Below are 27,153 nucleotides of genomic sequence, written 5' to 3'. Positions count from 1 at the left end.
AATTCACCTGATCTATAATATTAAAACGAAACAGTGTTTTTTTATTTCACGACTCTGAATCAACCACTCGACGGATTTTCATGATTTTTGTGTTGAAAGAAAGATAATTTTGAGAACTAGGGAATGTCGAAGCCATAATTTTAGTTTAGGGTCCCAGTTTTTTAGTAATTAAGTTTTAATTTTTAAAAAGTCTAGCAGCCGACGCTAAGATTCTAAACTAGCTTTTGGCGTAAAATAATTTGCTTAACATAACAGCTGTAAACATTCAGCTTTTGTGTCACAAATTCAGCATTTGGATTAAAATGTAAAGACATACTTAGGGTTGACTTATTTATACTATGTGTAATGTTAATCATTGATACGTTCAATTCTTCTGTAAGAGGATGACAGAATAATATACATAGTATATTATTCTGTTTAAGTAATAATATACATAAATATACATAGTAAAATACTAGGATGATCAAATTATTTTTTAAAGCAATCTTTGTAATCTTCGATTTGTTTTAGAGCCATATAATTTGTTTTAATCTAACAGCTGGTTAAATATAAACTATGGAACTATGAGGTTATTTTATTTGCTCTTATTTTGTCATTGATTATAGGAAATAAGTCAGATTAGTAGAGATAATTAGACCACAGTTTAAAATAGTTTGGACCAAAATTAATTAAACCACAGTACAAATCGAGGCTCTGTACACGAGTCTTAATAAAAAAGGATAAATGCAAATTATTTTACTGCTCCACTTTTCAAGGAAAGAATAGAAAAATAACAATGTTTACATGTTCTATGAAATCGTGTTCAGTTGTGGTTACGTTTAGGGGTGCCTATATCAGCGCCCCCAAACGTGAAAATATCACTTTTATTTAAACTATGAATATATTGTAGTTTAAATTAACTAATATGGGAAATTACGATGTACATTTATTCAATGAGGGTTGGTAATTATCAAGGATAGAACTGATAACGGTATGGATAATAAATATTGACAATTACGTCATTAGCTTTACTAGCGTGTTTACTTTTTATATTCCTGCTACATGTGACCAGTTCCTTTTTTCAAATGAATGTTATTTGAACCAAACAGCTGTTTGAAAACAAATTGTTATTGTTTTTACTTTTCTTTGTTTAGACTTATTTATTTAGTAATTAATGCAGTGAAATTGATATAAAGGATAGGTGTGACGATTAGTTTTGATGTTAGGACACCAAAGTTAAATTATGTGTACTGTGAATTTTATTGGATATTATCGTTTTATTTTAGGTCGTTTCTATTCAGACCTACTGGAAATTGTGTATAGTAAGTTAGTTGTATTGTGGTGATAATAATTATGGAACAGGCAGGTATGCTATGGAAGGTAGTATCGTTGACTAGGCTCTCTACTGTTTGCTACTTATAATCAGTGTGCGTCTGTGCGAATCGGCTGCAAATCTCACTTCAACGCTTTTCACATCGTAAAAATTGCAGAATTGCTGTTTTATTGTAAAATTATCGGATTTAAAATGCATAAAAACATATTTGGTCGCACAACATTTAATTGTTTAAAGATGATTTTTCACATTAAAACTGCAAGAAACTTTGTCTTTTTTAAACTAGCTGATCTGAATTGTACACGGTTTTAACTGACTACTGAATTCCCGTACGTAGGACGGGCTAACACCTCGTTCTAGTTAAATACTAAAATAAATTTCAGTTAAAGTTTCCAGCAACAATTTGTCAATTTCCGATTCGTCTAACCGTTATCCGCCTTATTGTAAAAATACCAACATGTTAGTCGTTCGTAACTATACCGGGGTTTTTCTTTATTCCTCAAAATACTAAAGATGTTAAAATCTTGTTTTCAATGTAGACAATAGACATAGTAAACATTAAAAACGAGAATTTTCTATTTATTTAGGCAATTTTTGGCTACCTTTATTGAGTATTTTCAAGAAATGTATAACAGTAAATTGTAGGAAATTTGACTCTCTTTTGAAATTTTACCTTCCACTTTGGTCGAATTCCTAACCATTTAAAAAGTTATTCGCAAAAATGTTTAGCAACCTTGCAATTTATATTGGTGAAAAATGTTGGACATTTCTTTATAACTTTGTCTTTTTGGTTTAAAGACAGAGGTGGTGCATTTGATCAAATAACTTCATTTGAAATGCAAACTAATAATTCGTAAATAGATCATAAGTGTAAATATTGTAGTTTTTATTTTCATTGCTCAAAATTTGAGCGTTGAGCGGATCGAAACATATTTTTAAAGGATATAAAAAAGTCCTGTTAAGTAAGGTTCATGTTTTTTGTGTATAAATTTTAAAAAGATTTTTTACCTTGAATCAATACATAGATTAAATTAAATAGCATTTAGTTTTGTATTAACTGTAATCAACGCCATGAAACTAACATAATCGAAAATGAGAAGACAAAATAAAACTAGTATGTTGCTTCTTCGACCTTTTATTTACTTAATGTTGTTAAATCACAATAGGTAGTTTTTACTAAACGTCCAACTTCTAATTACAAGTTCGGCAACTCCAACAGTCACTGAGTTATTCAGAACAATATGGCGGAAAGTCTACAAAGTCAATGTAATTGGTTATCAATTATCAAACGTCACCATTGAAGGAGTTAATGAGAAGCGAAAACTTGTAATGAGCCTGCCGTGACGTCATGATTCTGACATGAAGCCTTTGTAGTGGAATTAGGCGATGATTGTAACAGTAACAGTTTCACGGTAGGCAATAGCCGACTTGACATGCTGAAGTTAAATTATTCCTATATATTTTATTAAACATTATGTACAGTTATGAGCTCTCCATTTCCAAAAACAGAGGAAGAAGAAGTGGTAAGAAACTAGTAACTACAATCAATGGTATTGGAGCAAAAACTTTTCCAATACTGTAATTAGCACAATACCTACTTTTTTTTGCACAATACGTATTTAAAATCTTTTCAATAGGCCAAAACAAGGATTCGTTCTGAGCCCTTCTCCAATTGTACGAAATCGGGTGTCTGATTGGGCCTAACAATGGACAGGGTGTTTACTGTTAAGTTTAGGATGACTATTAAATTCGTTATACGAATATAATAAAAATTTTTGAATGAATTACTTCATCCTCTATAATAAAATCCGCATTTTAAAATAGTCCGAAACTTATTTCAGATGCCAAATGAATTCAGTGAAATATCCATTTACAATGCAATATAATTACAATCAGTGGATAAGCATTCAACTAAAGGAACAGCTTTTAGATTACAATTCACATTTTCAGTGTTATAAAGAAAGTTGGCTAGCTGACTGGATTTTGAAAATGGACTCTACAAATAAATTAAACATAAGGGAGGCAAAGCCCAAAAGGAAATTACTATTTTAACCACTATTTACAGGTGCGCAAGATCATATGCTTTAAAATGACACCTTAATCGTAAAAATCGGTTAAGTAGGGCAGCTGGAAAAGAGACAAGAAAACTCCTTATACTGATAGATAACGCCAACACGTAATAGTATATTTCATTACTAGGACCGAAAGTGGCATTTTCCGGCACGCGCTCAAGTTTTTGTGTGAGGCGAAGCCGAACACAGGGAACCTCAATTTCTCGTGCGAGGCGAAGCCGAGGACCGGGAATAATGGAGCAAGTGCCGGATAATAACTTTCAGTACGAGTTATGAACGATACTTTTCATCACGACGCAAAAATACACAAACACAGAATAGCAGACCGTCAAACAATTTGTTTAAACATGAAAATAAAGTAAAATCTTCTAAAAGCAAACCTATGTATATTTTTGTTCAATTTTTAAAACATAAAAATAAAATAAAATATTCTAAAGGAAGCCTTTCGTATATTTCTCAATACTTCAAACATCAAAATAAAAGAATAAAACAACTTTGAACAATACATACAGCTGATTCAAATCATTAAATTAAACCGTAACAAAACACTAGCGCGCGAAGTGAATAAATGGAGAACTAATTGAGAGCGAGGGAAAGTAAATTTAGAGCGAGGGAAAATCAGCTGATCGATTTTCCCTCGCCCTAAATTAGAGCTTGGGAAACGACTACTTTCATTGATGTCAGCTGTTATCGAAAATAGTTACTTTCGTTACGGAGTGATGAAAAAGTTTATTCTAAAGATTATTAAATGACGTCATACAAATCACCTGACCGTTCTAAAATGTATTGTTGTGAAACTGCTTTCTTCATGTAAAGAATTGTAAGGTTAGACAATTACTTACATGTAGATAACCAAGGATTATTTGATCACGTCGACCTGCTAGGTAAATCAGCTGATTTCAACCCAATACCAAGTCACGGAAATGTATCCACTTCGCTGCTAGACCGAGACTGTCTGATGTGATAGTCAATAAACCAACCAGAATAAAATGCAACAGTCACCCAGCAATCATTGTATTGTTCTGTATCGTGGTGTTTCACTATCTATAAACAATTGGCTACGTACAAACGTTCTTACTATTTTGGGGGACAGTTAACGGATCTGTATACTTACCTAAAGGGTTTTCTCTGTAACGCCCTTTATTCAGCTGTCCTACTTCCTATTTAGCTGAATTTCACCATTAATTTGTCATTTTCAAGCTTATTTGAAGTACACCTGCTAATGGCATCGAAAAATCCATTATTCCTTTCCTGTAAATTTCCTTAAGGCCTGTGCGTTTCAATTATTTTTAGAGGTTACTCTCTATGATACAGTGTTGCTGCTGATGTGACGGTATTCACTATTTTCAATATTATTTTCCTGGGATCACATTGTTAAGTAAGAGACCTGGTATTTGGATTTCACAATTGAAATACCAGTGTTGTGTTAATTGGCACATAGAGTACAAAGTTGAATTCGGTGGACTCAGCGATTGAGTCACTTTTTGGTTAAAAAGCTCAACCTCAGGTCCTCCGTGTTGCAATCGCTGAGTCCACTGAATTCAATGGTCAGATCGACTAAGTAGGTGTGCATGTTACTAATATACTTCAATACTTTGTACTCTACGTGCCAATTGACCCAACACTGGTATTTATTCTTAGTCTTCTTTCTTAGATTCTTAGTCTTTATTTGAATTGTGAAATCCAAACACCAGGTCTTTTACTTTACAATGGGATCCCAGGAAAATAATTTTGAAAATAGTGACTACCGTTACACTGACAAACCTTCTTTATAACGGTTTGAATATGAATTGTAATCTAACAGCTGATCATTCAGTTGAATAAAGGTTGAATGTTATCACTGTCAGATTTTAAACAAGAGACAGATGATACAGTTGATAAAAATGGATTTTAAATAAGCTACTTGTGATAGTTGCAACCTGGTTGAGGTTAGTAAATCATTCTTTAGTCTTTATGGTATGGATCTAGATCTTTTGGCAGTAAAAGGGCATTGCGTTATTATTTTCAGCTAGGAAATAAGTTTTGAACACTATTAAAATAAGCGATTCGCACATGGCCTCATAATATTGTGCTAACTCTTTGGTATCAATGATAATCAGCAGTACCAATATATTACCAATGTATTGTTCTGTGTAATTTAAACAGCTTTAAAGTGTTCTTAACAACAATATGTAAATAACATCAAGACGAATGCTACATATATTATACAGAAACATAACTCAAGATAGTCTTGGTGACCCATTAGAACGACAAATGTATTTTAGAGTTTGTGTTACCAATAGTAAAAAGTATTATTTTCGGTGTAAACCATTTTACTTTATTCCATTCGAGATACTAAGTGTTAGGTTCTGGTTTATATCAATTGTTTGCAGTTGAGTGGTCATGTTATCAAAAGGATTATTTTGAACATTTTTACCTATTCGTAAAATGAACTTGAGTATTCCTCTATGGTTATAATACTGATACAACTTTGGTCTGCAAAAATGTTTTTACATAAAAGTATGTAAAAGTCATTCTAACGATATAGTTATGTTAAAAAAATGAGGTAATGGAGAATAAAAATTCGTATAAAAGTTTGTTTTTATCATACAGTACATTTAATTGAAGCTGGTCCAAATTCAGTATCATATTTATATACATAATTGAATGCATGGAACTGCATTCTCTTAATAACAAAAAAATAGAAGAAATATGCGTCCTTGGTTGGTATTTTATTCTCTTAAATTGATAAATTAACGAATTCAACTTTGACAATAGTATTGTTTAAATCTTTTGATTTACAATTCGACCTACAACGAATAACCCTTAATCCATGAAATGAAATAATTATTTCCACCCTTTGAAATATCAACAAAACGAGAAAACTACAATGAAATAAATTAAAGACCGGTTCAATTTGAGCCGAAGGGACGAAGATGGAACGGGACAATACAGGAGCACAAGAATATTACTTGGACAATAAGAAAAGCAATATAAAGCCAAAGACAGATGAGGCAATATTCAATAGGGATACTCCCGCCCTGATATGGCTTATCGATCAGAACATTGGTTTTGACTGTAATACATTACACTGTACAATACGGCATCGGCTCTCATATTGAATACGGACTGAAGACTGTTATGTTTGAACGATTTATTCATACATAATAATACTTGTAGTAAAATAATATTATAGTTTGTTACTGTGATATCATTATACTGTACTGTAAAATAAGGTATTGCCTTCCGAGCCAATACTGTATTCAATATCAGTATTAAATAAATAGTGAAGTGTCTGCAAGTTTAAACAATCTTCTTGATTATTAATTATACTAATCTTTCACTATAAAATAATAATGGTTAAATTTATAGTATTTTTTTCAAATGATGAGTACAGTTTGACATTATTGCATTGAGCAAGGCTGTAACTGGATGTGATATTCACTCAGAGATAATTTATAGTTTTCTGCTACAATTTAATTGAATAGCAGTGAATGAATAAATTAAATTTACTCAAAGATAAAATAAAATTAAGTAAAAGTATACGCTTAAAACGGAACACAATTTACTAAAACCGAGTTTATACATAGTTTAAGTCATCTTAAGCTTACCTCTAAGGAAGATCAATTAACAAAGCAGAATGTTTAATCATTCAAACTTCTCATTCTATTTTTAAATTAAGTCTGTCTAATGCGTGTTAATTATTGGTAACATTTAGAGTGCGCTACTGTATTATAAATATTTATCTTTTTTCAATAGATTTTAGATTTAACAATTCTTTCTTTACTGTTGATTAAGTAGTATTAGCAAATGACAAGGTAATAGTTGTGTAATATGGCTTTTTTAGTTAAAAAAGCTTTGAAAAAAAAATTTACCTAGGAAATAACTAATATAAACTGTCCTTTTCATAAATTGACGAAACTAACCTTACAATTTTCATCAGTTGTTCCATCAAGATGATAAATTCATCATAAAGTACAAGTCTATTGTTATTATTGTTTATTGTCTATTGTTATCTATCAATTAACTTTTAGTTTTTGCATGTCTAACCTATTAATCCCTTTAATTCGAATTATAATTGTGTACGTGTGGAACTTTGGACTCAGAAAACTGTTATTTTGAAGAAGCTATCATTCACCAAAAGAAACGTAGAGCCACACTCATACATACTCTAACAGACCTTCGAATCAGAACTTCAAGTTAGTGTGGTAACTTAATTGTATCTAAATTAAAACCAAAAGTCCATATAATAATTTATTTGCAAACAAAATTAAATTTCCCTTCATATACAGTCCATTTTATTGAAAAGCCTTCTTAGGAATTCGCAACATCTTTGGTATTCATTAAAAATGTTTGGTTTATTAATGTTCAATCTCAACTTACAGTTAATCTACCAAACTTGGACCTGTTGAACTGGTATAATGCAGCCACAGTGTGTGTATTTGTATCCTATGTTTGCGTAGGCTTGACCGCAGTCTGTCTGTGGTCTGCCAGGAACCACACGTTAACGTAGCGATCAAACAAACGTTCGTCTGACGTCCTCACGTTAACGACAACACAAACGAACACGAGGAATGTTTGTAGACCGTTTCACAAACTTTAGAGGTTATCAGAAAATGCTCCAACTGTGACATTGTGGTTTGTTATAGCAGTAACACAAACACAGGGAGATTCACCATTGTCTGATTAATTAGTAGTGGTATGTTTACCTTCTGGTAAATTATATGAGTCATAACTTCAGTGAAGGCATTCGTTAGGAAATTTATGTAAAGGATATGACTGTCTCTTCTAATAAATTCACGAAATGATACATAAGTCATGAGGTTACTGGGTAACGTTTAGAGACATCAAATTCCTATTGACTTGGAATAGAACCAGCAACCCTTCGGTTACAAAAACAGTTTTTCCTTTGTCGTTGGTAAAGAAAACTTCAATATGGGATCAAACTATGTTAAGGGTATACAGATCACGTCACAGATCTTTAGGTGAGCATTACAAATAATCCAACTCGTTGGTATACAACAACAAACCAAGGTAGACCAAGGTAGACCAAGGTAGACACTTTGGACAGAACTGTTAATTAGACACGAACAACGATTAAAAACCCTCGAGCACATGGATATGTATGTCAGTGACCCATTGAGCAGATCAGAGGAATCTACTGATCAGCTGTTTGAAATCTTAATAAGGTAGGAACGGCAACCTTGGTCAATGTTTGTGTCGTGATCGTGTTGTTAAGTATGTGATGAACCCAGTGGGGCTGTTCTAGGTCTTCAGTCTTGGATAGTCTGAGTTTTGACAGGCTCTGCTTGCGTTGCGAGTTAGCAACCTGTCGCAGCAACTGGTGTGGGTTGTCGGGCTTTAGTTCATTCGTTGTCAGGCGGTTTTCGTCATAATACATTGCGATATTTAGCTGATTGAAATTATCCAAGATGGCTACTATCCTACAAGGACTCTTAATACTTCACTTCAAAATGTTGTACATCCATGGATTGCGGAAATAAATATGACCATACATAAGGTGCGTAGACTGTATATCGATATTTTGGGAAACGTTGTCAAACTTTTCAGACGAGTGAACATCGTTTCTCGCGCCTTTCTCAGGGAGAGAGATTTCTATGATCCTAAGCGCGATTGTTTTTTTTTTTTAGACTCGAGGGTGAAAAGTTAAATGATAAGAGGTATCCGGTTAACCAAAAAGTCCACGAATGTTTAGGAATACCGCTGATTACGGTCAAGAAGTATAGTGCCAGCATGAAGGAAAACCACGAATGAAGCTTCGCTAACGGCAGCAAGAAAGGAGCAATGCCTTCAACGTGGAAGACCGAAAATTGAACTCGACCACTTTACTCTGTGTGTGATTAGAAGAACAATTTTTGATATTTATATGAGAAAAGTGTTTCCCACAATTGAATCTCTTTTGGCATCTCTAAGGGAGAATATGCCAGATTTTCCTGACATCTCCAAGACTACGTTGTATAGAAGAGTAAGGAAACTTGGATTTCGATACAGAAAGTTAAATAAGAAACCAGTACTCATGAAATCTCACTCTGTTGCTGCTTCTAGACGGTTTCGTCTGTGTAGAATATATTGTATCCACGGTGTGGGAAAAACCACACTTTGAGGTATGGATGGCAGGAGTCAGTTCTTGATTCATTAAACAACGAATTCAATAACTTTGACCAATACGGGGCTCACTTTCGAGAGATTTTTGGTTGGAGGGGTGGATTTAATACACCATCAGGAGCCGGGAAGAGGATAATAATACTCCACATCGGCAACAAAAATGGTTTTCTTCCTGGAGCGGAGTTTTGTGTCGTCGGAAAAAGGGACAAAAGATTATCATAATGAAATGAACGGTCGTCACTACGTCGAGTGGTTTACAAATGTTTTACATTTTGTTACCTGAAAGGTCCATCATCGTCATCGATCAAGCGCCTTGCCATACCATGGCAGATCCAGGAACAAAAATAACCCAAATATGTCCTGGAAGATAGCTGAAATAATAGACTGGATCGTAAAGAAGAATGTTTCACTTCCTCTGGGATCGCACACAATTGAGCGATTCACCAAAGCACAATTAATTGTTAATGTAAGTACATTGTTGTTCCTGATGTTTCAGTACAGGATACCAAACCTCTGCGAGGTGTAGAAGGGGATGGGGTCCCATTGGAGTTTGCAGGGGAAATATACCGTTGAGTCTTTTGAGCTAGATAACACACTGATGTGAAAATTATTAAATTTGTACTCAAGAGACCTTGGAAGCTTTAAATAATGTATATGATTATAATATTTTATAGTTCAGTTAAGTGAAAAGCTTTGTTAACAGAATTTTGTGTGAATATCTTCCAAAATACTGCCCAGGTTACCGACTCAGAACTTTTTATGGTCCAATAAGTGGATAATGATCTCGGTGCAATTTTTAAACCTCTTTAATACTTGAGTTGTCGGTGTAGAAGGGGATGGGGTCCCATTGGAGTTTGCAGGGGAAATAAACAGTACAACTCCCATATACACATCATGGATCTACACTTCAACACGAGCCCACCGATCTAATGAAGAATGGAGAACTATTGTCTTCGTCGAACTATTAGAAACCAATAAACTAAAACATAAATTAGAGTGTTTAGTTTAACCAAAATATGCTAACTGGCCAGTTGGCTAACGCCACCAGATGGGGCTGAATTACCATATTCGTGGAATCGAATTTATATTGAATTTTTGTATATGTTACCACATTTTTGCGTATTTATTGATAACGTTTACCTGTATGTATATGTATATTTTCCTTTATGTATATTTTCATATCTCAGTGATATTTTATTTCGTGTTGTGATAACGACCTGTGGTTAGTCTCAGACTTTACTTAACACCGGTTGTACTAGCTCAATTTTGTATACCATGTTTGTTTCTGATGTACTATTTATAGTTAAAAAGACTAAATGTCTCTTTTGAGCTAGATAACACACTGATGTGAAAATCATTATCTTTGTACTCAAGAGACCTTGGAAGCTTTAAATAATGTGTATGATTATAATATTTTATGGTTCAGTTGAGTGAAAAGCTTTGTTAACAGAATTTTGTGTGATTATATTCCAAGATACTGCCCAGTTTACCGACTCAGAACTTTTCATGGTTCAATAAGTGGATAATGATCTCGGTGCTATTTTTAAAACTCTTTAATACTTGAGTTGTCGGTGCAGAATGGGATTGGGTCCCATTGGAGTTTGCAGGGGAAATATACCGTACAACTCCCATATACACATCATGGATCTACACTTCAACACGAGCCCACCGATCTAATGAAGAATGGAGAACTATTGTCTTCGTCGAACTATTAGAAACCAATAAACTAAAACATAAATTAGAGTGTTTAGTTTAACCAAAATATGCTAACTGGCCAGTTGGTTAACGCCACCAGATGGGGCTGAATTACCATATTCGTGGAATCGAATTTATATTGAATTTTTGTATATGTTACCACATTTTTGCGTATTTATTGATAACGTTTACCTGTATGTATATGTATATTTTCCTTTATGTATATTTTCATATCTCAGTGATATTTTAATTCGTGTTGTGATAACGACCTGTGGTTAGTCTCAGGCTTTACTTAACACCGGTTGTACTAGCTCAATTTTGTATACCATGTTTGTTTCTGATGTACTATTTATAGTTAAAAAGACCGAATGTCTCTTTTTGAGCTAGATAACACACTGATGTGAAAATCATTATCTTTGTACTCAAAAGACCTTGGAAGCTTTAAATGATGTATATGATTATAATATTTTATGGTTCAGTTGAGTGAAAAGGTTTGTTAGCAGAACTTTAGTGTGATTCTTGTAAGATACTATCCAGTTTACTGACTCAGAACGATGTATGGGTCCAATAAGTGGTAAATCGGTGCAAGCAGAACTTTAGTGTGATTCTTGTAAGATACCACCCAGTTAACTGACTCAGAACGTTGTATGGGGTCCAATAAGTGGTAAATCGGTGCAAGCAGAACTTTAGTGTGATTCTTGTAAGATACTACCCAGTTTAGTGACTCAGAACGTTGTATGGGGTCCAATAAGTGGTAAATCGGTGCAAGCAGAACTTTAGTGTGATTCTTGTAAGATACTACCCAGTTTACTGACTCAGAACGTTGTATGGGTCCATTAAGTGGTAAATCGGTGCAAGCAGAACTTAAGTGTGATTCTTGTAAGATACCACCCAGTTAACTGACTCAGAACGTTGTATGGGGTCCAATAAGTGGTAAATCGGTGCAAGCAGAACTTTAGTGTGATTCTTGTAAGATACCACCCAGTTAACTGACTCAGAACGTTGTATGGGGTCCAATAAGTGGTAAATCGGTGCAAGCAGAACTTTAGTGTGATTCTTGTAAGATACCACCCAGTTAACTGACTCAGAACGTTGTATGGGGTCCAATAAGTGGTAAATCGGTGCAAGCAGAACTTTAGTGTGATTCTTGTAAGATACCACCCAGTTAACCGACTCAGAACGATGTATGGGTCCAATAAGTGGTAAATCGGTGCAAGCAGAACTTTAGTGTGATTCTTGTAAGATACTACCCAGTTTACTGACTCAGAACGTTGTATGGGGTCCAATAAGTGGTAAATCGGTGCAAGCAGAACTTTAGTGTGATTCTTGTAAGATACTACCCAGTTTACTGACTCAGAACGTTGTATGGGGTCCAATAAGTGGTAAATCGGTGCAAGCAGAACTTTAGTGTGATTCTTGTAAGATACTACCCAGTTTACTGACTCAGAACGTTGTATGGGTCCATTAAGTGGTAAATCGGTGCAAGCAGAACTTTAGTGTGATTCTTGTAAGATACCACCCAGTTAACTGACTCAGAACGTTGTATGGGGTCCAATAAGTGGTAAATCGGTGCAAGCAGAACTTTATTGTGATTCTTGTAAGATACCACCCAGTTAACTGACTCAGAACGTTGTATGGGGTCCAATAAGTGGTAAATCGGTGCAAGCAGAACTTTAGTGTGATTCTTGTAAGATACTACCCAAATTACTGACTCAGAACGTTGTATGGGTCCATTAAGTGGTAAATCGGTGCAAGCAGAACTTTAGTGTGATTCTTGTAAGATACTACCCAGTTTACTGACTCAGAACGTTGTATGGGTCCATTAAGTGGTAAATCGGTGCAAGCAGAACTTTAGTGTGATTCTTGTAAGATACCACCCAGTTAACTGACTCAGAACGTTGTATGGGTTCCAATAAGTGGTAAATCGGTACAAGCAGAACTTTATTGTGATTCTTGTAAGATACCACCCAGTTAACTGACTCAGAACGTTGTATGGGGTCCAATAAGTGGTAAATCGGTGCAAGCAGAACTTTAGTGTGATTCTTGTAAGATACTACCCAAATTACTGACTCAGAACGTTGTATGGGTCCATTAAGTGGTTAATCGGTGCAAGCAAAACTTTAGTAGGATTCTTGTAAGATACTACCCAGTTTACCGACTCAGAACGTTGTATGGGGTCCAATAAGTGGTAAATCGGTGCAAGCAGAACTTTAGTATGATTCTTGTAAGATACTACCCAGTTTACTGACTCAGAACGTTGTATGGGGTCCAATAAGTGGTAAATCGGTGCAAGCAGAACTTAAGTATGATTCTTGTAAGATACTACCCAGTTTACTGACTCAGAACGTTGTATGGGGTCCAATAAGTGGTAAATCGGTGCAAGCAGAACTTTAGTATGATTCTTGTAAGATACTACCCAGTTTACTGACTCAGAACGTTGTATGGGGTCCAATAAGTGGTAAATCGGTGCAAGCAGAACTTAAGTATGATTCTTGTAAGATACTACCCAGTATACTGACTCAGAACGTTGTATGGGGTCCAATAAGTGGTAAATCGGTGCAAGCAGAACTTTAGTATGATTCTTGTAAGATACTACCCAGTTTACTGACTCAGAACGTTGTATGGGGTCCAATTAGTGGTAAATCGGTGCAAGCAGAACTTAAGTATGATTCTTGTAAGATACTACCCAGTATACTGACTCAGAACGTTGTATGGGGTCCAATAAGTGGTAAATCGGTGCAAGCAGAACTTTAGTATGATTCTTGTGAGATACTACACAGTTTACTGACTCAGAACGTTGTATGGGTCCAATAAGTGGTTAATCGGTGCAAGTTTTAGTACTCATTTAATACTTGAGTTGTTGAAGTATTTTAGGTACTTAAGTGCCTTTATATGTTCCTATTTTCAGTGCCATATTTGTGTCATGTGTTTCGTGCACATATCAGTGGTATATTCGAATCCTAGACTTGACATATAGCCTTGAAATGTCAACATGTTACAGTCAAAGTATTTATCATGTCATCATGTACCTGGACGTGGAAGTCATCTGAGTGCATCTACCACTAAGCGTTAAAATATTTAACCCTTAATGAAGTGTCTACCTAGAATCCTGGGTTCTCCCCTATTTGGCAAGAATGACATTTATTGATAACGTTTACCTTTACGTATGTATACGTATATTTTCATTTATGTATATTTTCCTTTTTATATTTTCTTTTATGTATATTTTCCTTTAAGTATATTTTTATATCCCAGTGGTATTTTAATTCGTGTTGTGATAACGACCTGTGATTAGTTTAAGACTTTACTTAACACCGGTTGTACTAGCTCAAATGTGTATACCATACTTATCTGTGATGTACTATTTATAATTAAAAAGACTGAATGTCTCTTTTGAGCTAGATAACACACTGATGTGAAAATCATTACCTTTGTACTCAACGGACCTTGGAATTTTTTAATAATGTATATGATTATAATATTTTGGTTCAGTTTAAGTGAAAAGCTTTGTCAGCAGAACTTTAGTATGATTCTTGTAAGATACTGTCCAGGTTACCGACTCAGAACTTTTTATGAGGTTCAAGAAGTGGATAATGATCTCGGTGCTAGTTGTAGTACTCAAGAATACTTGAGTTGTTGAAGTATTTTAGGTACTTAAGTGCCTATGTTCCTATTTTCAGTGCTATATTTGTGCCATGTGTTTCGTGTCATACCCTATCAGTAGTATATTTGAATCCTAGACTTGACATAGAGCCTTGACCAGCCTTGTTGCACTTAAATTATTTATCACGTCATCATGTACCTGGACGTGGAAGTCATCTTATTGCATCTACCACTAAGCGTTAAAATATTTAACCCTTAATGAAGAACCTAGAATTCTGGGTTCTCCCCTATTTTGTAAGGATAACATTAAGTTTTTACATTATTTCTAAGGCAATGCATTATGAAGTTTTTCTGGTTCTTTTCAATTATAATCCTTTTGTTTCTACTAATTTTGTTTGTTTATTTGTTTTTTTTGTTTGTTGTTTGTTACCGAATAGTTATAAATACAATAAATCTCGTAAATAAAATATAATTGTGTTGTGTACATGAGGTAATAAATGCAATCATGTTTAATTTATCAATAACTTAAATAATATTTAAATTTCAAAAACTTCCCTTGAGGAAAAATGCGCTTCCATAAAGCAGATCCATAAACGACTTCAATATCAAGAGAGTGGTTGTTTCAAAGTTACTACGAGCATTATACTTACAAAGCCAAGAAAATGCTTCTCGCGTCATTGTATCGACTAAGGGATAAAACTCATTCCCTTTAAAAGCCTTGAGTGCCTTTCTCAATCTGTGGTCTTCTTTCTCCGTCGCTCTCCATTCATCTCTCTCTCTCACTCCCTCTCTGTCTCTCTCTCTCACTCTGACAAACTAAGTGCTCTCTTACACTCACAGGAATTGTCGCCTTCGGTCCATGTCCATTAGCGCTTTTAAAGAATAACTCAGTAGCTCTTAGAGTGGCTGTCGAAGTTGTGGTGTGCGTGTGTATGTGTGTGCGCGTGTGTGTACGTAACATCACATCGTTGATGGGTCTCTTGTTTATTCCTTGCTAAAAGCTCTCTTAGTACGCTATTAGCAAAGATCACTTCTTCATAAGCCCTATTAGAGTGCAGCTCCCAAAAGCTTGGTAAGCGTCTCAAACGCAACCCACTTCTCTCGCGCACTTCGTTTTCCAGTTTATTATGTTCAAATAAATTTAATTCCCAAGGTTTGAATGTTTTACGCAGATGGACATTTTATGTTGGCTCTATTTTGTTTATTTCTATTTAGTGGGGGTAAAACTATTAAAAAAAAACCTTAAACAACTATTTTGCACTATTCAATAAAACACTATTTTATTTCTGTTTTATTCATCACGATCTGATAGCATCACATTGTCTATTGGACGATTTTATATCACATCGATGTTAATGTTGTACAGGGTGTCTTGCAACCAAATGAACAAACTTTGTCACGTTATTCAGCATATCAAAAGAAATAAAAAAAATAATATAACATAAATTATGACCAATCTCATTCCGTTTCCAGTCTATTTATATGTTTGTTTGTTTTTTTTGTTTTTTTTTTTTACTAAAACATTCATAACTCCTTGTCGGTTGGATCTATATTATATAGCGTTGAAATTTTGGAAGATTTGTTATCTTATTGGTCACCATCTGTTAAATACATTATGTCAAATTCCAAAAAAACCATTAATTTTACGAAATAACTGCAAGATATGTAATAACTGTAATACTTAGGAAATTGTATGTAGATTTTAAGGATACCTTACAACCTTATATTATAAAGTTTGGATAAATAGTAGCTAATAAATCAAATTTTTACTTTCTCTACCTACAGTTTTCTCTATTTATTCAATGTTAAGTAGTTTTATCAATTTAGTATTGTTTAAATGGAGAAATATGTTGGTATAGGAAGAAAAGGGTTAATTATTCTACATACAACATTACTGTCCATGAGACACATAAGTAAACATTGCATTAAGTTATCGGATGATTCCTGCTGGGAGATTTTCAGAATTGTTACAGATGTCCTCTCTTATATTTTCTTCAGGTGTACTGGAGCTATGGACTTAATAAATGAAACACCAAACCACAGGATCTCACGTTGCCATTCGTTATTGGTGGGTTTAGGTCTCGGGCCTACAAGATAAATGTTATGTTCCCTATTACAGCTAGACCAGATTTCGTGACACAGATATAATAACAAGACAGACGAAGTGTTGACTTAGATTTAACGAAACCCTATAAAATAATGGTGACACTGCGAAACAGACCATGTGACAACAATATGAAAAACTACAAACAATAAGGTGACATAAAAAATAGTGTGATGATGCTAACGATGTGACAAAGAGACATACAAATGCGACATTTCAAGACAATCAAAGTGGTTCAACATGAGAGTCAATAACATGATATAGAGAGTGAACGAATTAAATGGCATATTAACTGGGCATACAAAATGATGTTACATAAAAGGTGAAGGACATAGTTTAAACAGTGGATTAGCATGTCAAACATTGAAAGGTAGTGTGACAAAGTGACATATCGAATAATACTATACAACTCCACAAAATTTAAAAAGTGGTTTACCATTTATCCATTGAGATATAGTGTGACAATGAAGTGACATACCGAGTAATACAAACCCACATAACGTGACATATTAACTGGGGATATAAAATTAGACAAAACGTGAAGGACACCCTTAAAAAGTAGGACAATGACATATCGAGTAGCCTAATACCTTAAAACCCCGCATGAAGTAATGAAGTAACAATCTAACAGACTATAAAACAAAGTGACATATAACGTGACAGACATATTGTGACATAACGTGACGTACAGCGTGACATAACGTGACAGACGACGTGACAAGACAATGTGACACAACCTCAGTAATGACCATATCAATTGGGATAATTAGCCAGTTAATATCAGCAGTACTGGCACTGGACGTCGGTCGCCGGGGGACCTTATATCACCACACTGTTGTTGTTGATAATACGAGTAATTACCGAGTAAATAGTTACGTTGTTTGAGCAAATGTCCAGAGATTTGACTGTTTACCTAAGACATCTCTATAGTTGACAGATCGTTAGATATAATTGTATGAAAATAGCTTTTATAATTCTGGACAGAAATAGACATCGTTTAAAGATCGTTGGTATAGTTGACCAAAGTGTTCAAAGATCTAATTTCTAATCCTGAACAATGAGAGTCAAGTCATTGGATTGTACATGAAAAATTCTGGTATACAGGTAACAGATTGTTGTGTATATATTTTTTTATTAGAATTTATAATCCTGAACATAAATGAAAATAGTTTAAAGATATGTTGTTTAACTAATACATTTGTGGATCTTTAGTTAGGTGAAAACTACTTTGCTACTCTTTACTAGAACTAGAAATCATTCAAAGAGTTTACTGGATTGTTAGAAATACAATTTAAAAAACCATTTTTAGAGTCGTTTAGTAGATATAAATGTAGTTCAAAAGGATTGCACTACTTACTGAAGTCAAAGATATATTTGAAATATCTTTAAATTAGTATACCAACCCCTCCCAGAATCCGTCTCACCCTTCCAATTAACATGTTTATTTATATAAACTAACTTCATGTTGTACTACATCTGACTACAATTTATTTTAATATTTCATTATTAACTCAGATAATTTAAAATTAGCATTTATAATCCTGAACATAAATGAAAATAGTTTAAAGATATGTTGTACTAATACATTTGTGGATCTTTGGTTAGGTGAAAACTACTTTCCTAATCTTTGCTAGAACTAGAAATCATTCACCCTTCTTATTAACATGTTTATTTATATAAACTAACTTCGTGTTGTACTACATCTGACTACAATTTATTTCAATATTTCATTCTTAACTCACATAATTTAATTTTATAAGATAACCTAAACCTTACAAAGTACAGTTGTAGACGATTCGATTTTTTTTTTAGTTTGGTCATTCAGAAGGATTTTTCTCCCCAAAAGTGAAAAATAACATTTTAACAAAGTTGAGTTGTGATTAGACTCACAACTAAACGCACCAATGTCATTTGTAGTTTACGCTTGCATTTGGTATAATGTTTGACTCTCATGTTTTCCTTAAATTTACCCTCCTTGATATTTATATATTGCTAATTTATTTCCTGCATACACATTGTAGCTAACACTAACACGTATATGTGGTTTTGTCTCATTGGCAATTATGTACAAGTATTTGGTAAATATTAAAGTTTATTAATATACCCCTAAACCAATCTATATGAAATGCATACATTTTAATCATTTATTTTTTTATTACACTTAGTGATTGGCTATTTTGGTCGTTGGGATAGACAGATACAATTAATTCTAGTCTTTCTTATTTTTTTTTATTATTCTTATTTTTAGTTAACCTATTAATTGACTTCACATACCTTAACAGTGATTCGAAGTATATTTACTCCATTGTTCTGGACCTGAAACAAAGTTTTATTGAAACAGGGATTTTCATTCACATTAATAGCAAAGATATCGATTCATAAATTCATGTATATTGTACAATTTTTTAGTTATCTTGTAAACTAATAAAAATAACACAAGAACATAAAAAATATAATGATCCTGAAAAATAAGAAAATAACTATTTGTTGATTTTCTAACATCGCCAATAAAAATTATCTAAGTAAAAACTCTCTAAGAAAACCCTCATAGTAGAAGCATAGAATTTAACTTTAACCATTTCTTCTAAAGTTCTGCAATATATAGCCTCCATATTATCGATATTCCAAAAATAGGTAAAACAGTTACTTCTACTCTTCCACATAGTAAATGATTCATTATTACCTTTATTCACATCAGTTAATTTCTTGTCAATATGAGTATGATATCAATTATTTTACTTAACAAATTTTTTTTTTGTTTATTACCAATCCATCTTCAAGTCTTATTTATTTAAAATTACACTTTAATTTTAATTCAATTTATTTTCTGTGTGATATTTACTGTGATACATTTTACCAAACATCTCAAATTTAAAATTAAGAAATTCCAAACGTTTGCCTGTAAATAGATTTTTTAAAGCTTATCATTGTACCACCACTAACTATACCGGCCAAAAAACTGGCTATCTCGTTTTAATTATCCCAGAAGGATGACCTTTGCGACCCTCGCTGGGGTGGGATTGTCCACCCTTTGCCGAGTTGATTGCTATTCTCCCCAAGCATTGCCAGGTGCGCGGGTCATTGTGGCCATGATAATGATATGCGGTTGCCCCCCCCCCAATCTTTAATCCCCAACACCTGGGCCGAGGTACGCAATCGTCTTAACCCCCCCCCCCTGGGTACCTCGGAGGACAAAAGTCCCAAAGGTCAATGTCGAAGCGTGACTAAAAACTGTTATCCGGCTTAACGCTTCCATTGGGGTTTATTTTGAAGATTTGCTCCGCTTTAGCTGTTAAGTCTTTGAAATCCGTTACGTTATGGTGGGGCGTCTGAGAGTGGACGAACACTGCCTAGAGCGCTACTTGGTACTTAGGAGGTGTATGACGTGAATCTTGCTATAAATTGGATTGTTCATTGCTTCAGTATCATTAAGTTTGGTGTGAATAAGTGAATAACTCGTACCAATATCACACGGTAGTAGTAGATTGAATTATCAATAATTACTCTACTCTACTAGTATCAATAATACCAGTAGATGCTGCTAGTAATGGATAGTTGTAACATGTAGTAGTGTTAGACGAACAAAGTATCAAAAATTGTAAGTTTAGTGATTGTTGATAAGAGGATTTTTTTTAAGAAATTATTTTGGATTCTACAGCACTTCAATATTTTGACATTTATCAAAAAGAAAAGTCAAAATTAATATTTGATAACGTAACTACCTAAAAAATGAAAGTTTATGAAAACAATTGCTATCTTTTTGGTACTAGTATTGAATTATAACATTTTCTTCCCGGTTAATCAATTGTAAAATTAAAACTTTTTTAGATGACTATACATAATGGAAAATAGAGGAATAAATTACTGGCAGAGGGAGACTATATGGAAAATAGATGCAATACGTATTGAATAAACTGCTTTAGAATTATTTGCACGATCCTTCCGAATCCAATACAAATAACATTAATAATTAAAAATTAATATATTTACGATATTAATATGAAAAAGAGACAAGCTATAATTAGGAACTTGCAACACCTCTAGTACATTTAGGAGACGCGTGCCGGCCGAGGTCTATCGTGTGCGGAGCCGACTGTACTGACCACACCCCCCACCACCTCACACAACCTTTATACTAATCACATTAATTAATATCTCTTAACTCTGCGCCACTGTGACACTATCACGGCAATCTCCCTCCCCCCCCCACCCCTCGTCATTGCACCCACCCACTCAATCACACACACACACACACACACACACACACACACACACACACACACACACACACACACACACACACACACGCACACACACGCACACGCACCCAGGGTGGAACAGATTATAACTTAGTTGTTTTACTTCGATTTTAGTTTTAAACTACACACAGCTGTATTTCATGATAAAGATAATAAAAACTATCCTGGTTAAAGATACAGCTGTTATCGTTAAGTAACATGCTGTTAAGGAAATTCACTCTTCGTCCATTCATATCTTACTAGTAAACACGTTGCTCGAAATCAAGCAATTGGAAAGAAGTAAAGTAGTTATTTAAAAACAAATAAAAGTCATCATAATTTCCGATAAGTTTAAAAGACTTTGAATTGAAAAATAAATAACAGCAATTAAATTATACAGCTGATCAAAATGTAAACAATTATGTTCTTCGTAAGGATAACATTCGTAAGGGAACTTTAACAGCCACTGGGGCAGAGCCCTAGGGACTTTTTCAAAAATGTAAGGTCATTTTTCAAATCTACGTGACACGCTCTTTCCATTGAGACGTCAATGGATAAAATCGGTTAATAAATGGCGGAGGAGTTCAACCGAGAAAGTTTCATGTAGCGTATTAATTATATAGATAGATTATACTCTTAAAGAACAACGTTTGCTTGTATGTATGTATGCATACGTCCACAAAGATCTCGAAAACGGCAACTTCCATCAAATGTTGTAAATAATTTATACCTGACCCAAAAACGTGTTAACTGCAGTTAAAACTGCCAACAAAAATTTGAATTACGTAAATAAATTAAATTAAAATAAAGTGAAAGTGACAATTTGTTAACATTGGCCTTATGAGTTTCCAAGTAACCATACTGGTTGAACAAAATAACAAGGAAAAAGTAAACAACAGACATGTAACATGTGTTTATAACAAGCCATAACCAGTATACTAGCAAATTACAAAATACAGTGCAATGGGAAATTATCAGTTGTTACTATTGAGCAAAGATTACACTGAAGATTACTCGATATAGGGGTACAATGGAAATAAACTATATGTCATGACTTGGTCCCCAGGTACTTTGTTTGAAATAAGCATTAGCTTCATACACATTTTATACTAGTGATATAAGAACACTTTTTAAATGTATAGTGTTACCTAGTTAAGTTCAATAAAAAATTATAATAAAGTGCACTATTAGTAGTTAACTAATAGTGCTACATATAAACAGCTTTCTTAATTCAATCATAAATTTTACTGAGTGTGCTTTACTCTGATTGTAATGAGGTCTAGAATTGGATTACAATTATATTTTTAATTTCGGAATATTTAAAAATGTTGTGGCGAGATTTGAACCTGGGACCTTGGTGACCGAAGATCCACGCTCTACCACAAGGTCGCTCGCTCTTCTTAAAATATATATAATTAATTCAAACTATCCTAACTGAATCCAAATTACATTCAAACGAGTTTGAAACAGATGACGGAGTTTGATAAAGAGTGGCTTCAGGTTTAAACCATCAAAACCTGCAGCCTTTTCTTAATTTTGATAGGAAGCATTCTGAGTCGTAGACGACCATCAACACTATGTTCACAGGCAATCAGAAATTAAAATGTACGATTAAACAACTTTGTTATAATACCATTCTCTCTAATTAATAATCTAAAAACAGTGTAGTGTTTCCAACTGCAACGTTATGCATTAAATCCTCGCCCAACCTCACAATCACGTAGTTTCCCTCCAAATTGGCAACCTCTGCTGCTGATTACCCGGGTGATCACCACTAACCAGGCGGAAGCGTCGGAAACTTCGTTGCCAAACATAATCAATGGAGCGACAATTAAATAACGCCAACAAAACTTGTACTGACGATCGGAACAATTGGATTGTCAGTGATTGTGTAAGGCAATCAGCCTACATTGTAATGTCGGGCTGATTGTTCGGTACAATCAGTTTAATTACATCACAATGTAATGTGGCGGATGCGCTTTTGTCGCTGGCGCCATTCAAATTATTATAATTGTATCGATTAGACATCGCGGTTTGGCAATTAGCAGTAATTAGAATGTTGCTTGGGGACGCGAAATCGAGCTTAGATTAATCGATTTGGGTTTTAATTAAACTATGTAAAATGATTCATGTTGTTGCATCATAATTTATACAGTATATATTGGAATGGGTTTATCTGGAGTTAATAAACGATATAAGTTGATAAGGATTTCTTTTCATTAGGAAACCAGTTAAAGTTTATCAAAATGTATGCCAATTTATGGAAGGTTGGTTTTTGCCGGACAAAAAATGGACCCGGTTTGCTGTGTCGGACTTTTAAATGTGACTCCTTAAAAAATATTTTGCTTCTTTGGTGTATTGAGATGCAAAATTAAACTGGCCAAACATTTTTGTTATATATTGGTAATAAGTTATTATACATCACCGTTTATATATTTTGAGTTTACACAAACAGTGTTCAAGACTGTTGATAAAATGATGACATTGTACATCAATACGATGTCATCATTGTAATTGTTGTTACTTATTTAATACGCAAGCATGATTTTTGTGACAATTACTCCTCCGAAACTACTGAACCGATTAACATGTTTTTGGTGTCATTGGAAAGAGCGTAACGTGAAGTTGTGCAGGAAACTTTCTTTTTAGGTAAATAATTAGAGAGTGAGGCCCTAGGGCCCTTTAAAGTTTCGTATTCCTCCATAAGATTAACATGGGAAACAAACATTGTTTTGAAACTCCAGCTGTTGTCAGAAATTAAATATTAAATAATTCGTTTCCATGGAAGCATGAGAAAATTCACAATGTTTACATTTGCTTTGACATTTTATTGTAAACAACCAGAACTGTCAAATTTCTATTTCACAAATTCCGACAGCTGATCCAAAAAAATGTATTTTCCTTCCACCATGCAAAACAACTATGTGGTAGGTTTATTTAATCTTAAACTTTATGATAGATTATTTATTATAAATCTATTTCAATGATTATGAAACAGATTATTCCCGTTGAGAAGCAAAAACTAATAGTGAGAAGAAGAACATATGTAAAACAGTCAATGTGTAAATTATCTATGTTGTATTAGTTTTGGATGTTGGTTTGTGTTGAATGATATCGGTTTTTAGTTATTGCATTTTTATTCTAAGGATTTGGCATATGAGTAAGCCTATGATAAATAACACTATTTCAGAGTTCTGCCAGTTTTTATCCTGTAGAGTTTAAAGTAGCCTTCACCTTATTGTCTACATATTGGCTAAACAACTTAGGTACGGTACTTTATAAAAGCTGACAGCCTTTTTACGTTGACTTAATGTAAGCTTACCTTTTCCCGTACATGGGCAGATTGATTGTTAAGAATTAACCCTTTAAACTGGAATAGGACTGTCATGTAAATAGTGAGTATTTCCTTTAGTTAATAATCTTATAGTTGACTCTTTTAAAATCATCAGAAATTATGACTGTTATTAGTTTTTAAACAAGTTATTTGTTTATAATTAACTCCTGTACTTCTTTGCAATTGCTCGATTTCGAGCAACATGTACACTAGTTGTTGTTTATTACTGTATGTTTAGCATTAACATAATGATCAAGGAACATAAACTTAATAATAGGAACCTTGAAAACGAAAAAGCTAAATTCCCATTGTTGAAATAATTCAACAATTACGATACATATCCCACAGGCAGGGCAGGAGGTAGTTTAGGTAAACAAGTTTTGTTTAGCATTATTTTGTACTTAAGTCTAAACACTTTGGGCGTCGTTTAAGTGAATCTGGGGCGATTACAAAACAAGACTAAATTACTCGTAACTCCAGCGTTATTAAACCCTCCGGGAGTTTAACCTGGGCCAATTATCTCAGTCACTACAGCTTCCTCCGGTAGTTTGTATATCGGCCACCATGACTACGAAACTTTGCCGCATAGGTGTACAATAGGTACTGTCTGTACAGTTTTTGTACGCTCGCAAAAACCTTGAACATATGGCTTCGACACCTAGGTGTTTATATAGGTACTGTGTATAGATTGTATGGACGCAAAACACTTGAATGCGAAATTCCATCACCTAGGTGTACAATAGGTACTGTCTTAAGTTTGTACGCTCGCAACGCGTCAACAGCCTTGAATACGAGTTGCTTCGTCGCATAGGCGTTACAGGTTTAATATATTGTTTGTACGGTAAAAATCCTTGATTGTAATACTTCGTCTCCTGTGTGTACAATATATATTGTGTGGGGTTTTACTATCTCAACCACATTGACTTCGAGCTTTGAGACTTCGTCACCTAGGGTTACAACAGGTATATTTTTGTTGCTTGTACAATAGTGTGTACAACATGTATTTTGCATGTAAGTGTAAAGTTTTGAAAAGTATAAAGCAATCTGTGTAGGGCCAAACATATATTGTGTGTTATTCGGTGTGTTTAAATACCCGTTATGCTGTATCAACAATTGTTCAATCCACTGTGAACCAATTAAATAAAATATTTTGTGCTAATTTGTGATATTCGTGTACGGTTTTGCATGCATTGAGTATTGTTTTGTGCACCCATATAACTGCTGCAATGTATAACCATTGACTCAATAGTCAATGGCACAACCATACAGTTTATCTTCTACAATACTGTGCATGTGTCAGTGCAGTACAGTTTTCAGAAGTGTTCCAGGAAATATTCGTGTAGGTTCTCGCACTAGTTTACACCTTTATCTATTGTAAAGTGTTATGTTCTATTTAATGTGTTTATTATGTAGTTTGTTTCATGCTGTCCACTATACTCGTTGTCTACTGCAGCCAAAGCCGTGAGCCACTTAATCAAATCACTACCAGCGTCGTCGGAAGTGGTGCCAATAATAGCGACCGTTGACTAATCTGGCTCGATTGCCGCTTCCTGCGTTGCGAGTGATGGTCGTGTTAACTACCTCCATCGACCGTTTAGGGTACTGCGTTACGGGGAAATTAATATTCCGTGAATTAGTTATGTCTTTGGCAATTTTTCGCTACGACATAGCTCAATATGAAGTAGAATGTGATTTGCATCTGAATGAAGCCCTCATATGTTTTTAATAATCATCGTTTATTTGCTCTGAATGTGAAAATAGTGTAATACAATTTATTCGCTTTGCATGTTTGTAGCACTCAAGCTACTTAAATCGACATAAGGGAAAAATATTTTAGTAACTATGTTATCATGTTTGTCTCATAAGTCTACAAATTATAATAATGAGAATCCGTATAACTACTGTAAACATTATAATCAATTCATCAACTGTATTTTATTGTTTAAATCAACAGCAAATTTTACAAAATGGTTTAAATGCGAACAACCCAACGGTTTTGAAATACAAATTCATTATGTCTTCTCATTCAATTGAAATAGTATTTTTACAAGATCAGTAAACAAGTGAAATTAAGTAGACGATAAACAATTTAGAACAACACATACATAAGTAGTCTTTAAAAGCATTGTTTGTCGTACTCACTTCGTAATTTTTAGATTATTAATTATATTATACGAAAGCAATTTTCTTTTCCAGACTGTTAAAAAATATTCGTACAACGTTAGAAAATAATTGAAAAATACCAATAAAACTTATACAATCTTCGAACTAATTGCCAACTAACTTATTTAATTATATCGTGATACAATTCAATTTTAATAGGATCGTTAACGAATGGAATGGATATTAGAGATTTATTACGTTATTAACTACTCGAATAATTAACTTTCTCGTTCAATCAAACAAATCTTACTGCGCTCCAGCTTAAAACCCAATTACCGTAAAGAACGATTATTTTCTAGCACTCTATGTAACTGGTGACGAAATAGTTAATTTGAATTCTTATAGCTCCAAGAACGAGTTATTTAATTAGTTACCTATTTGTATCTGACGACTTTTATCATTGACAATGACATTGAGGCAACGATCGACGGAATTTAATCTTTTATTATATTTCATGATGAATCATAAGTATATTTTTTAACGACGATAAAAATGTAATTAAAATTAGTGTAAGAGAGGTTTCTGAT

At 33.9% G+C, this 27,153-nt stretch overlaps 1 protein-coding gene across 6 annotated transcripts in view; it reads right to left on the bottom strand.

The window, feature by feature from the left end:
• Positions 1-27,153, bottom strand: part of LOC128983917 (LIM domain only protein 3-like) — a 73,799-nt gene that overhangs the window by 33,659 nt on the left and 12,987 nt on the right. For all 6 annotated transcript variants that reach the window (XM_054403182.1, XM_054403181.1, XM_054403186.1 and 3 more), the window contains exon 2: positions 19,166-19,207. The gene's annotated coding sequence lies outside the window, so the exon portion shown is untranslated. The remainder of the gene's footprint in view (positions 1-19,165; positions 19,208-27,153) is intronic.

Source organism: Macrosteles quadrilineatus, unplaced genomic scaffold, assembly GCF_028750875.1.
Source record: "Macrosteles quadrilineatus isolate MER2022 unplaced genomic scaffold, UCM_ALF_1.0 Scaffold_2__2_contigs__length_208266976, whole genome shotgun sequence".
Taxonomy (NCBI): Eukaryota; Metazoa; Arthropoda; class Insecta; order Hemiptera; family Cicadellidae; genus Macrosteles; species Macrosteles quadrilineatus.
The sequence above is the reverse complement of the archived record's forward strand: the minus strand, read 5'-3'. Positions and strand labels throughout refer to the sequence as shown.